The sequence below is a fragment of the Ischnura elegans genome, chromosome 1, assembly GCF_921293095.1.
Source record: "Ischnura elegans chromosome 1, ioIscEleg1.1, whole genome shotgun sequence".
NCBI lineage: Eukaryota > Metazoa > Arthropoda > Insecta > Odonata > Coenagrionidae > Ischnura > Ischnura elegans.
The window spans coordinates 32,934,995-32,948,129 of NC_060246.1; positions in this window are offsets into that span (position 1 = coordinate 32,934,995).

Genomic DNA, 13,135 nt, shown 5'->3' on the forward strand with positions numbered 1-13,135 from the left:
TATATTAACCGCTGGGAATTGTTTGCGAATATTTGCATGAGTTAGAAATGTAAAACAATATTATTCGAATTGCGCGGAGTGCTGGATGTTTGCAATAGTAACTATTCCTCTATCGATAAGTATTTTATGTTCATACTGAGGTAAGGAAATATTCACTGTCAGGATAATGGGTTTGAATAGTTCATTATTTACATTAAAGAATTAACGCAACAAAAACGTGTTACTGTAATGAAAAAATATTTTCTGTTACAAGTATCGTTTGCACGCAGAATTATATTTGAATGAATCACATGTTTATGCTTTTTTGCTATGGATTTTTCTTTGACACTATAGATGACAAGTTCTATTTAATTCAATATTTGTTGTTTCATAATATTTTTGCCGATATGCTAAAACTTGCTTTCTTTTCTTATCGCACGTAAAAATAAAAATGAATCCTTTAACTGAAAGACCACAGCTCACAGAATACTACTGAATATTCAGTGTTTTGAATAATCTTATCTTAATTAATGCATTATTTCCTGCCACTACCATACCTATATCTGAAACAAACGAAATTTAAAACCTTGAATGGTGTTAATTCTGAAAATATCTCAAGTGAAAGTACGATTTTGGCTACAGGTCAAGCTATGGCACAGTTTCGCCTTGGGATCAAGGATTCTCGATTGTTGCATGTTCATCAATCAAGTAGTGAGGACATGGTTACAAAGCTAGGCGTGTTCCTGACTAGCAGTCCAAGGCCCATTTCACATAGGATCGCGGTGGACGAAATTATAGAAATATATTCACCACTTGGCTTGGTGTCCATTTCCACTTCTTGCTTATTAGCGGAAAATGACACGATAAACTTATTTCCATGCAATAATCACCAAATATTCTCTCTTTGCCTTAAAATCATCCCAGTGCGTAGTGTGTGGTACTATGACACAATTTGTTCAGTTGATTTAATATAAAGTTCATTGCTAACGTCAAAAATCAGATTTTATTAATATGAGCAAAACTCAGATTTGACTAGAGCCATAATTATACAAGCCAATTCACGACAGAAGCTTTCTCTTGCAGAATAAAAATTTTGAGTGAAAATATCGATTGTGTTAGTCCAATTTATATTAAAAAATTTTAAACTGTGGTCAAGTAATCCAACAGTTCGTTTAAATTTATTATCTCTGCCATTACATTTTAAGTATATCCAAACTTAATATGCAACAAAAACAATATATATTAGTCTGTAATTGAAATTAAATTCCGCATGGATTCGCGTCCCTCTCTGTTGTTTACAAGCGCATCGTGAAACATTTTGTGCAACTGACGGTTAGCTGATATTTTCGAAGGCATCACATAGAGATATGAATCGAAATTCCACCAGAGGTGAAACCTCGAATAATGAAAAGGAGCTTTATCACTAAATTATGAAATTAAGATCGCATCTCACGAAAGATTTAAAAATAAATTATTCAAAAAAATAAATTAAAGGATATAGAAATTCAGACATATCATACATAATTAAAATACATACCTAACCTTCGTATTCCCCGAAGATAACTTGGTCAGCGTTTTGAATGCTGATTTCTTGTTAGAAGTTTCACTCACAGAACTGGAGATGAAGACGTTAACGATGGGTACGCAAGGAGAAAAGCGTTTTATCAGCCCACAGAACAGGCAGCATGGATGAGCACATGATTCTTCAGTTAAAACGGTAACCTGCGGACGCTATCCCAATGAGACGTCAAGCACCTAATGAGACAAATTCACGCAGAATGAATTAGTTACGGGTATGTGGAATCCATCTGCATGGCTCATTTTAACTGATAAAGTAAAGACAGAAACGTTTGGTGCCCATTTTTTTTTCATTTCGATAGATTTAAAATTCATTTCGATGCACCCAGTTATGATTGAAAAAGGTTAAATTTAGCGCTATTTCTCCGATTAATCGGCGTGAAAGTCGTAAAGTATTTTACCATAAGTGAAATAATTAAAAGAGAGAAATCTAGTTCCGGTGGTTACCTCCATCAGAAGGGAAGCACCCGAGCATGAAAAACCCTCGATTACCTGCCACATCCCTCATCGAAGTGTAAGGCCGTGAACGCGTAAACGACGGTTGACAGATAACGATGGATTACTCAGAAAAATCACCGGTTAAGAAAGAGAGATACATATTCGTAGCATAAATGCCAGAATGAGGTAATTCTCCGCAATAAATATGACGCAAATTACTCAAGAGTGAATAGTCTGAAAAATATAAACAAATAAAAGTTGAAATTAACTTGTCAACTAATGAATTTTAGCAGATCAGATTTAATACCAGGTAAAAAAAACAATACCAACCACCACTTGGCAAAAAATTGAGATAAATATAAGCTAGCGTGTCTCATGCGGATTAGTTAAATCTCGACTACTTCGAAATAAACAGTGAACCCGTCCGAAAGTGGTGACTCCGCGTGAAAAAATCCATTCACAAAGGTAAACCTGATTGTATTCTTATAATTCCTGAGATGAAGGAAATATTCAGAGAAAATTGATAGATTATGTAAAAATGTAGCCATCACATCCAATACTACAATATTTCTTATTTTTTTACAATTACAAAAATCCTACGATCGATCAGATATATTCTTTCCACCACCTTTATTCATTCCAACGACTATTATTCCTAATTTACTTTGTAGAAATTTTTTCACAGACCAAAAACTCTCAACTTGTACAACGAGGGAGATGTTTCTCTGAATCAAATTGTAATGCATCTGAAACAACACATGACTACCAGGGAATACCTAATTACCAATTCAATCTACGAGGGCATATTAACGTCGTGAAGACCGAAACTATTCTATGGGCAATAGGTTTTCAAGTATACCTTTCAATTTTTCCTATAAATTAATTGCCATCACAAAATCTGTTGAGAACTAAAGTGCAATAACTAAGCAATCAACTTTTTTAAAGATACCTTCCTTCAGATTAATATCATTAAAACTCAATCGACATTGGTCTTTCAATGATGAGATTGGTTGACTGCAGCCCTTCATCTCACCCTATCTGATGCTATTTGGCTTACTTCCTCGTATCTCTTCCTATGTACTTTCTTCTTCTTCTGTCCCAGGCACCTCCGTGGGCCTTCCTCTAGGGGCTTTTCCCTTTACTTTTCCTTCAATTATACTTCAATTGAGTTCCATAATGCTCTTTCTTTTTCTATTTTTTGTATACTTCTTTGTTTCTTATTTTATCTTCAGCATCCTCCTACAGCGCCAGGTTTTGAGAGCTTCAAGACTTTTCTGGTCAACTTTTCGATGGTCCATGTTACTGATCCATAGAGTTCCATGCTCCACACATATGTTTTAGTACTACTTTTTCGTCCGTAATCCAATCTTTTTTCTTAGCACAGCAGTTGTCTTTTCATCATGAATGCTTTATTAGCACGCTATATTCTTCGCTTGATGTCTGCAGTGCTTCTTCCATCCTACCGACACGGTACTTCCTTGATTGATGTATGAATTCACTTGCTCTAATATCTTGCCCCTCGATGTGGCGACTACATTCACCTTTTCTCTTCCACATATTAGTATTGCTCTTGTAGAACTTGATCCATTGCGTTTAGTGACTTTAGTAAAGGGAACTTTGGAGGGTGAATTTATTCATATCATATTCTCGATTCAAAATATCCTTACGCCTATTGGCACTTAGCCTAAATTATTTTAAAATAACATAAAGGTTAAAGAAAGGAAAAATAATTCTATAGTTAAATAACTTTTTGAAGAGAATAGGCAGATTTTACATAAAAAACATCGTCCATTACCGGAATGATAACACTACCATCATCGATGGTACATGAGACAACTACTGATTCCGGCCCACTAAGACCTAGTAAATGGATATGCAATCGTTTGAAGAGGTGAAATATTCTAAAATTACCTTCGTCAGCATTGTTAGAACAAAAGATATTTCCAATAAATAGGCAATATCATAATCATAAAATAGATTAAGAACGGAAAGCTCACAAACAAGGGTTTTTGTTGGGATATAAATAGTCAAGTACTTAGTCAACATGTAAATTTTTTTTTCTACCTTCTCTTACCTTATGACTACAACTTTAGAAAGTGCTGGCAGTCTGACATATGCAAATTAAAAATTAGTTTTGCTTTTAAGATAGTGAAAACCTTTAGAAGGTAAATGATGAATAGCCTGCCGCCTAAAAGACAAATAGGAGGCTATTATCTCGTGAAAGGGAATCGATCATAGCAAATGGAATTTGATTCGTAATAGGCCAATATTTCACTCTCGTGAGAAATGATTTACGCCAGCACATTTTAGAAAAAGGGAAAAAATTAAAGAACAGAGGATTAAATACTTTAAATTAACAGCTGTCGCGTTAATTCACTTCTAGATAAAACGTAAACTATGAATGATGATCATCGAGGCGGAAGAATTGGACACATTTTATTTCGATCAATATCATTTTGCTCATGTAAGAAGTATTTTTATGATTATTAATATGCAACCAAAAGGATAAGTTCTTTTTTTCGTTGAATTTGTAGGCAAAATTATGTGAAATGAATGAGGCATTGGGACGGTAGTGGGTACATATTCAATAACGTAAAATTTAAACTTTTTTTCAATATAGAATGCAGATAATTAAAACATATGGAGATTGAGAAACGGAGTACTTAACATAAAATAGAATGGGGAAACAAAAACAAAATAATACTATCAATTAAGTAAAGCAGCTAGAAGTTGCATTTGGCGAAAAATCTCAGATTACAAACGAAATAAATTCAATTCATATGAATCTAATAAAAATGTGGATTTTTTCAAATATCTTTATGTAAAATCAATGCATGGCAGGGTTAAACCTAAGTTTTGGACACAATAAAAACTTTCTTCGAGTAAGCACGAAATACGATAAACATTTTAAAAGTTTATTTTCATCTCCGACTATTTTCGTCGTTCGGTATTAGGTATGTGCGAGTACTCGAAAATTCGAGTCAAGTCGAGTAGTTGGTACTCGACTCGAGTGTTTCGAGTAGTGTTACAAATGTCTAGTCGAGTAGTTCCAGATACAGAGGCCAGTTTGTTCAGAAATCTGCAGATAGGAGGCGCTATCATGAAATTCATGCAATAATATCGTTTTTAAAGTCGATAATTCGTTCTAATGCTTTGCCCTAGGAGAGCTTGCTGTATACGTAGCAGTCAACTATTATAGTAGTCTAGTAGTCAACGTGGGTCGCGGTCCCGACGGGCGACCGTCTTCGAACGCGGCGTCGTAATCGGAGTGGACCGCTTTATCGCTCATACTTTCTTATGCGATACTTATATACCCTACCATACTTTCTTCACTCAAACGCCGAGAGAATACGTAAATTTTTTTAAGATTTCTATGGAAAGAATGTAACTCTTAATTTTAGCGGACAATGCCGGTTTTCCCGGCGTTTCACATCAAAAGTGAATGCCATCTTTTAGCATTTTTGAGTAGGTACTGTGTACCTCCGATTTTATTATTCGTTTATTCCCTTATTGCATTTAGTTTTCTTCTTGAAATAACGACTGAAGAGGTACTCTGGTTGATTAAACGAAGTAAGTAATAAAGAAAAAAATACTAAAGCTAAAGCTAAGTTTTATAGTCTCTTTACTTCGTCTCTTATTCCATGAAGATCGTAGATCCATAAAATTCGTTGATGTAACTTTTAATAAAAATTACCACGGTTCCAAAATTTTACAACTTTGTCAAGAAAGTACTTGTACAGCCACACAAGTCTATTGTGAAACACAATTTTCAGCTGGCAGTGACACTGTAACATGGAGACGTCAAAACCTGCTGCTTGAGCATGTCGAACAAATGGTGTTTCTGCATGACAATTTAAAAGGATGAAATATTACATGATTTATTTAGGTATAATCTTTATTACTATAAGGTAAATACCTTTACTGAGGGCTCATCTGAGCAGTTTGGATGCATATATTAATTAAATTGATGACATGTTATCACAGGTGAATTCATCTCAAATGTGCTTATGGAACTGTTTGCGACTCATTAATTTTCATTCCTCTCCTAATTCTGACACATTTACATCAACGTTCCTCATAATATTTCCTTTTTACATCAAGTTAAGAATTATTAATAGAAAATTTAGGGATAGGAAAATATAGGGTTAGGATAAATGAGTATATGTTGGAACATGCATCGCCGTATTGCCTGGTTCACAATTGCCTCGACTCGACACTCGCGATTAGTTTTTAACTCGACTCGAGATCAGAAAGTACTACTCGCACATCTCTATTAGATATAAAACATTAACCTTCTGCCAGAGGAGTCTTGAACCAAGAATATAAATATGTAAGAGAGACGTTATCTAACAACTAAGGAGCTACTCACGCTTGTTAAACGATGAGTTCAATGGCACCTGGCAATGTCGAGAAATTATATAATTCGGCTGACATTGATCTTGAAAAATACTAAGAGAGAGTATTTGCTTGGATATCAGACCTAGTTTTATCCTTGGTGGCGATCATAAATACCAGCTAATAAGAAAAAATATTCAAGGCTTAAAATAAAGAGAAAAAATTATGCACTAACGAATCAACGGGTCAACGTTTGCTTTATAATCCTTACGCAATTCAAATACGTATCCATAGCAGCATGCTGAGCACACGTGCTGAATAATAAAGGAAGTAAAGACCACGCGCGAGTAAAGGATTAGTAACCTCTCACCAGAGCAAATCATATCAGACGAATCGCACCTTCTGAAAACCGGTGGCTGGCAAACGGTAAAATATCTATGAAAGGAAGCGATGACGTGGAGGCCACGCCCTGTTTTGCGAGGCATTTGAGCTGGCTATTAGTCTGTACAAGCGCAAGATGCATTAATCTAAGAAAGCTCCTGGCGTTCACTAGCTGAAGGCTGCGAACGAACGCAGCAGCGTCCTTGAAAACCAGGTCACTTTTGAGTTGAGGCCAAAAGCGCCAAACGGAATATTGACGCCTGGATGGAGTCATAGTACCGTGAGGTTCACTATCTCTTTTCCTACGCATCAATCATCGGATCAAAGAACCGACTCAACGGCTTACCACCCGCGAGCTGACAAGAGCAAGTAGAAGGATTTTTGACCTGCCAATGAGGGGTCGTAAAGTGGATAGAATGATTGGGCGACCGACTTTCTTAAACCTATTAAATACTACATCCACGTGCCCTGGAGAACTAGACGTCTACTACTGGTAGGAAAACTACTTGCTTCAAATGAACGCAGAACTCAACTTATCGATTACTTAGGGAACTAGAGGATTAAATTCTCCATATTAATACAACTCTCAACGTATGAGGAAAAATTGATTTAAGTTTTGCGAATTTCATGACTAAGGCCTTAATAAATTACGATTAAAAGTGGTGAGTCATGAAGACTGATGAATTACTAAAGCCTCTTTCGTATACAATATTGTTTGCGACACACACTTCAAATAAGTAGCTTCTTCAAAGTAAAGCCTGAATCACACGATCATTTTTTTCGTCGCGAAAGTGATCACTATCGCGATCACTGCGCAAAATGATTGTCGGCGGCAATTGTTTTTCGCGTTCGCGATCGCGATGAGGATTCCCATCGCTATTTTTCATCACTCGTCCGGTCGCTTTTTCCATCGCTAAAACCGTCACTACAACTCCATATCAGCCAATCGGAACGCATTCCCCTATGGAGCGATTGCAGCGCAACGTTTGACAATTGAGGGAACGACATAAATAAACAAACACGCTATATAATTTCGTGATGTGGGTCCTATGACAACGAGCTGTGATATTGGAAATGATGCGAAAAGCGACGGCGGGAGTGACCGTGTGATTCAGAAAAATGATCACTAGAACGATTGCTTTTCGCGACGGGAAAAGTGATCTCGATAGTGATCACTTTCGCGACGAAAAAAAATGATCGTGTGATTCAGGCTTAATGGTGAACAATATTTGTGTATATAGATCTAATTATGTGTAGATCTAAATGTGAATATGTGACTGTTATATTCATTCAGAACATAATTAATGAGTTATGTGAAATTTTAGTGAGGTTAACGTGGATAATCGTCCAATTCAACCGATTCTTGAACGAATCAGGTGCATTAAATATTGACGCTTTTGGCTGATGCTGACATTTTTCACTTGATAATCTATCATTGTAACATTTTTTAAGCTCCACCAAACAAAAAAGCAACGCAGTATTTTAGGAATCGATAGACTTCCTAGAAGTTAGAAGTAAGAAAAGAATGGTGTTGAGCAGAAATTAAAGCGTAACAAAATTATAGCTATATTACAGCTGCAAATTTGGAAATCTTCATTGTCTTAATACCATAAATTCGGCTTTTGAAAATAAATTTTGAATTCGTGTCATTGATTACAAAAATAATTGGCTCAAAGAGGCATTGACTCAAGTAAAAGGATAGAAAAAAAGGTCGCTCATCCACACCTGCGGCCTTGAAAAAATAAATTGCGCAATCTACAATCACTTGGAATACAGTCAACCTGTAATATGAAATGGTGGATTTGGCATCCACGAACTTCTTATGGAATATTTCCAATAGACATTACGTCAACGAAAAACTACACTTAGGAATAAAAATTTAAATTTATGATAAACCTACACTGTGCATACTTACTGAAGTGTCTCTTCTCAGTGGGAACAAACGTACACCCAGCGCACACGTCTCGCATTGGAATAATTGGCGCACGGAAAGGTCTCCAAACTTTGAAGGCTGTCTCCAGCGAGTTGGCATGAGGAAATGTAAGACAGTGCTTTCACCGCACAGTGACAGCAATTTTCGGTACACGATCTTTGAGAAAAATGCCCTAGATTCACCCACAACCACCGAAAGCGACGAAGAAGTGGACCCTCGTATTTAACGAGTAATCTCCTGCACGAGTCGATTGGGTTAGCGATATTGGATTAAAATTCCTCGTTTTGCCAAATTCCTTCGAAGCAAAAGCGGTAAAGTAATTACTCAATAGTACTGACGAATTTTCTCCAGATTGATAAATACCTTCTCTCGTAATTTTTGCCTCAAAATTTCGAAAAAAATATCAAAATTCTCATAGTTTTATCGATTCTATCGACCATACTTATAGATGACGACAAATAAATATCAAAGAAAACCCTCTTTTAATTAGATTAATTTGCTCTCTTGAATTAATTTGACTTCATTCAATGACCTCTGAGTCATCCTTGCCGGTGCAAATCAAAACGCATGATCGCTTTTTTTCTCTTTATATGGTATAAGTCATAAAAAAGGAGTCGTTTCAGCCACTATTGCGCTTAAATATATATGAATGTTTATAAATGATATGTTCTAACTTGGAAATATGGTCACTGTGACCGAAAATAATAAAAGAATTTTCTTTTTTGCTTTTCGTAACAATTTCAAAAATTCGGATAGAAAAAAATTTATCGATTTGGTAAATCTAACATTAACTGCGAGTAACTTTGGCCAAGCGTTATTATTCGCTCCTTGATGAAATAGAAATAACCAGATACCTTATCGTAGATACCATGACAGCAATCCGCAGACCCCAACCACTTTCTGATGCGCCATAATGAGCATTTTTGGAATACTGCTGGCACCGCTGAAGTCCACCGCATTTTGAAGTTTGCGAAATGGCTATTCAGCAATTCTAGAGCGCGTATCCCCTCTTCATCATTACGTTTAAAATGCGAAGCTATGCGCAATCTTGATGTAACTCCTTAATCGAAACATTTCAGCAAATGCTTACCAGCACATAACAATACCTGCATCAATTTTCTCTAAATGGGGCATTTAAATAATCAAAATAAATATTCCATCTTTAACCCATATATCCAAGTATCATTTTCCACATTCTCCAAAAATTAACAATCTACCTCTTGAATTCATTGTCTTTCGACTGAATTTTAGTTTTTTCATCCCATCGTAGTATTCAAATCTCGTGCATATCCATTTCATCAGAGTTTTAGAGACTCGAGAATTCTTTTTAAGACTACTCATTCATGCCAGTCGCAATAATTAATTTTTTTAACGGTACAAGTTAGCTTTCGAAATGATAGACTAAACATGAATACATTCACCTCCTCCGATTTGTTCGCTGATATTGCATTTCAGTGACAAATGAAGTGCGTTCGTAGCATTGAATTTCTGTCGCTGGAGGTGCTAAATTTATCGGGCGGGGAAAAAGTGAAGCAACTCCAGCAGCCTCTCCCCTCGCTCACCATCCTGCTCTCGCGAGATGCCAAACCAGCACAACTCGGGGCATTTAACGGTGTAAATTCTCCAGACGTTCTCTCCACACGAGCACTCACTTAAAAATGCACAACCCTGCATTCAAACACAACACTCAATAGAATTACCTGGCATCATCCAAAATGAACAAGGCAAAAAGCGCGTCTCGCACTTTCATTTCAAATTTTAGAAAATATGCAAGAAGAATGACCATGTAATTCCTTTATCCAATCCAAATTCACCGTCGTGTGCATCAAATAATAATAGCCATCTCCTCCACGAATCCGCAAATTATATCAATGGCCTTCTACAATGTAAGCTTCTTTATTTTAATGTATATTATAAAAATTGCCCTTTCGAATCTGTCAATTACATAGTAATGCTCCCCAACTATGCTATAACGATTATATTGGTTTTTTCAACAATATTTTTTAATATTTATTTTTCAATTTCCAGTGTAAATATCAAAGCATATGTACTGTTATTTAGTCACTGTAAATAGTACCTTTGCTAATTCAAAATTTAATAAAAATATTTTATCAACTCTTCCCATACATATAAACTTCAAACATGCTATTAATTATTTTTTCTGGCTTTCATGAAATCATAATCTTAAGCTTCAAATGATGCAATCTTGAATTTAAGATTTGGATAAGCGTGACCAGGAATTGGACCATAAACAGTAAGCCTCTCACACAGAATAAATATTGCTCGCGATGAAAACTGAGTCTTTACTGTTGGACTTGAAATGCCATTGGCGTTATATTACTCTCTGCCCTTGGGTATCAGCTGAGTAGGATGAGCTGAAAAACAGAATTGACACGGAAATCGTATAAAATAAAGTCTCAGACAAATTGTGGACAAGTTGAAATTCCGAGCTGAACTATCACGACAGAGAGTGGTTTACACGGAGTATTCATAGTCATTTAATAACAATCACCTCAATACATTGTTTCAATACGAGTCCCCATCCCCAGCCACTTTCAAGGTATACAATAACAGTTAAGGGGCCCTAAATTCATAAGGGGGGCCAGTATAAACTCCAAAACACACGTCGCAGCATCCTATCTGATTTGACATGCATAATTTAAGAAACAGCGGATAAGAAAACAGGTATTCACAGGTTGACTGCTACCCAATCAGCGCACAAACTTAAGAGTGATGGCTAATTTTTAAATGTAAAAATCCCGTTCGCAACACAGTTATATTTTAGCATAAATCCAGCTAACAAATAAGTGAGTTAATAACCTATTAATATGAAAATAAAACATCGATTTATTTAATATTGTACGAAGAAACAGAGTTCTTTATCGTAGCCAAACCAAAGTACCTCGAGGGTACTAAGAAATACTGAAGTCAGTCTGAAGACAATCTGATATTATAATGGCAGTAACGATAAAAATTAAACGTGACGATTCATCCAAGCCTAACTCTCGAAAATACGACACTTGCTATCGATTAATCAACAACAAAGACACGAAAGTCAACAATGAAACGTGCAAGTAGGCGACTAATCCGTGTTGGTGTGGGATCGAAAAGTAGCGCAAGGAAATATTTTAAAGCTAAGTAAAGATAATTCATAATATCTAACATTTTTCAATAAAAGTAATTTGTTGTTAATTAATTTATCAATAAAATGTTGCCATTAAAAAAATATAGATAGGTACTTACGACTTTTAAGAAATTTATTTGTCTGAAATTGGAGTTTGAGAATTTAAAATTTTAATCATAGAATCACGTAAAAATCTTCAGGTAAAGTTCCTAACAAGTCAGTAAACGAAAATATTTGGATAATCAAAGAGTCAAAAGCTTTCATGATTGACATACTATATCTTCAATGAGCGAGCATAAAACGTAAAATGACGCATAATAGCACAAAAAGACTGCCTTTCTATTCTCTTGATGGCAAAGAAATTGAAGTAAATAGTTCCGACACAAGCCAAGAATTGCTTACGCAAAAAATGAGAGGAGTTGGAATACACTTCAAGTGGCACGGATTTAAAGAATAAACGGTAATTCGGTAAAAATATCACGGTCCAAAAAGATAATTAGCCTAAAAAATGAAGAGGTGGGTAATAATTCAAGCAACGAATTAAGCATATTCTTCATTGTTGGTGCCTACGCTTGTGATAGCCGAAAGGACCTAGACACCCAATTCCAGTCGTTTGGTTATTAACCTTCAAGTTCAATTCATCTCGCAAATATGAAACAAAGTGGCTGAGCAGAAATTATAGCGTCTAAATACTCTTTTATTGACCTGGAAAGTGCCAATTACCTTAATTAACAAATGACAACACGCAGGAGATACCTCCGACTTATACAATTTTGTTTACGGACAATCAGTCATATGTACTATGCACGGGTTTATGTGAAGTAAAACTGAATACTTCTGCTAAAATAAATAAATCCGAAAATAATAATCAGCATGAGAGCAATGTTCGCCTTGCATACGCATGGAGAAAGCAGAAATGCACCGCGCAAGCAGCTTACAATCCGACAGGCAGTTACAGACGTCGCTCCAGGAGCAATGCCCCAAATAAGAAAGATCAAAACATTTTTTTATTTCGATTCTTGAACCCGACTCATTGCATTCGGAGGAACAACTGAACTCGAAAATTACATAAACAGATGGCCGAGAGTTTAATTTGTGAGACTTCTTCGAAATGGGATAATGAGAATAAATTCTACCGTAAAGAAATATTCTAAATAAATCGAGACTGAAGACAGGTATTTCACATTTCCTGATGGATGCGACTTAAGCCCCCAAGATAGGCCAAGCACATATATTTAGTTAATTGCCACATTAGTGCAATTATTTTCACAAAAATAAAAACTTAAAATAAGTACGTTTAATACACAAGAGTACTTAGGAAACAAGTTAAGTTACGTTTTTCCAAGTCATAAAGAGGCATGTCTTCT